The following is a 2,907-nucleotide window of genomic DNA, read 5'->3' as shown; positions in this document are numbered from 1 at the left end:
AAAATTTGTACTTTTACTATGACTTCATAAGGATAGGAGTAAATTAAGAATACGGGAAACACCCTAAATATCCTTTTAAGAAGTTTTAGTTACAAAAACATTAAATTGCGACAATTTAATCGGGTACGACCATAAGCCCTGTTTAACGTCGGTATCGGGTAGAATTACACCGTATGTCAAACCTAAACCATATTTAAAGTTGAAGTAACTTCATTTTGAAACTTCTCACTCTCTCTCTACTCTCTCACTAGAAAGCCAAGTTTGATCCAAAAATCATCCAAATCAAGCTCCAAATCGGTAAGATAACTACCCTAGCTCATAGTATAACATCTTTAGCCTTCAATTTCGTGTTCAAATCATGGAATAGGACCATAAACATGTGTTTACGGCCCTGGAACAACCTTAGGCCGTGAACACATGCAAATGAGGTTTTTGAGCCTTAAAACCCTTCCAAACCACCTTTAGAGCTTAGATACGACTTAAGGACTTATTGGATTGGACTTGGAACACCTTGAACTCATCATTTAGGGAGTAAACATGAATTTACTGCCCAAGAACATGCTTGGGCTGTAAACACCCTTTCATGGGTAGTAAACTCCTTTTAAGGTGTTAAAATGCCACTTACACACCTCCTAAGCCTTGAACTAATATCAAGAAGCAACCACAAACGAATTAGAAGCCTTAAACATGATGAAAACAACTCCCTTAGGAGTTCACGGCCATAAAAACCCCAAGTATGGGTTCCTAGGCCGTAAACTCCTATAAATGGGGTAAATGGTGCCGTAAATTCACCCCTTTGCTTGTAAAATGAGTTTGAATCATATGTGATTGACTTAGGGCCACCAAAGCACACTTTGAATGGGCATATAAGAGTTTACGGCTGTAAACTCCTATTTTACTTCCGTAAACTCCTCAAATGGTCCTTAGAATGTCCAAATTACTTTCCAATGCCCTAGAACCAAAACTAGCATCACCCCTCAAATGTTATAAGACCATTTAGCAACCTAGAATACACCACCATGAGTTTACGGCCGTAAAATCATGGGGATTGGGTCCTTAGGGCCGTAAACTCTCTTGGGATTTTACTCTTGAAGAGTAAACTCCATATCCAAGCCATATACGTCCATAGATGTCACCCGGGTCACTCAAAACACTTGAAATGAAGTGTTTTCGCGACTAGAAGTGTATATCCTCAACTAATTAGTAGTTCAAAGTCTAATTAGATACAATTATATATCTCTTCATATTACATAGGAACCTCGTGTGTTCTCCAGTCCCGAACTGACACTTAACCCCTATCTGACACTTCCACCCGATCTACTCACGGCAGGTGAGTTCATACCCCTTAATTAACCTTTTTGAATGTTTTTACATGTTTTAGGGGGGATACAAGTTAAACGCAAAATGTTTTAGTATCAAATCATATGTGATTTATAACTTGCAACCGAAAAGAACCTTATATACTTTTAGCTACTCGTTAATAAAACTGTTTTAGATATTCATCAAACGCATTTTCTATGTTAAATTGTCATCAAATTAGTTTAAACTGCTTTTAGATTTCTTTTCCTTTAAACTATATCTACACGAATATATTTATATATGTAAGACTTGAAGGACTTAGGACCGATAACTCGCCTTATTTCCTGTTCTTGTTTGATTGTGGTCTTAGGGTATATTGTTATCCGTCTGACTGTCGTTGAATTCTTAGTTATATATCATATATTTTAGTGTTAGATATGAAAGTCTACATCATAATCAATACCTTTGTGAATCAAAGTCTCACAATCCCACATGCTATTTAACTATAATAGGTATAGTTAATACTACTACTCGTTACTTCTATTACTATGACACCCACTATAAATGCTACTACTACTACTAGTTAATGCACGTTAAAGAGAACACTCTACATCCTACACCAAAAGTTAGTATACTATAATACCAGAAAATACACTAATTCAAAGTATAACACACTAATCCATTATACGGCACACTACTGCTTGAATACCATGTAACCAGAGCTTCCCAGAAGGAAAGCAACACTACATGTATAGATCTATACAGGGCAGACGCTATTACATCCCGACTGTTAAATTACAGTCCGAGCCAACTAGGCCCAGGGATGGCACTACAATACTACACTACGGATGACCGGGAAGGTTATCGGGAACTCTATAATCATTCAGTTCGGTTACATAAGAAATCTCATCTATATTCAAATTAACACGCTAAGAACTAAAGTCTAATCTAATTTCCCGAAGTAATTGATTATACATATTGAAGTTTGTATCACTACTACAGTCGACCAGCAATACTTTTACTCATCTACGCTACTTGTATGAAACTTACTACCTTATTTTGAGCACTGATAGTTTCAATGGAAATACTTTTACACACTCAAAGGATTTAACTTACACATATCTAAATCTGGAAAATATAGGATTTTCTAGGGAATTCTACTACTTTCAACATTCAATCCAACTCATGTATTAATTGATTGTAAACACTTTTATGCAAGAAATGACACTAAAATCTTATGAACTCACCATCTTTATGCTGATACTCGTTTTCAAAATCAGTTGTATCCTCAGGTCAAAGATAGACAGGTACTGGTGCAGCTTTTGTGAAGATGGAGCATATACAAGATTCATCTTTTATTTTGTTATACTTTTGGTGTCTATCAAAACTATACAGAACACACTTGTAATTAAATTTACTATATTAATGCAATGGTTGTTGTCGCTTGTTTTTACTATTATGCAATTGTTATGATATTGTACATGACGTCCTCCACCCCTGAATGTATTCCGCCGTTCTCGGTTTTGGGGTGTGACATCGAACAAGAAAGAAATAAGAATTCTATAGTGAGATAAGAGGAATTGAGTAAAGAAATATGAAGAATTCATC

This window comes from Lactuca serriola, chromosome 2, assembly GCF_051521515.1.
Source record: "Lactuca serriola cultivar US96UC23 chromosome 2, Lser_US96UC23_V15, whole genome shotgun sequence".
NCBI classification, from domain to species: domain Eukaryota; kingdom Viridiplantae; phylum Streptophyta; class Magnoliopsida; order Asterales; family Asteraceae; genus Lactuca; species Lactuca serriola.
The sequence above is the reverse complement of the archived record's forward strand: the minus strand, read 5'-3'. Positions refer to the sequence as shown.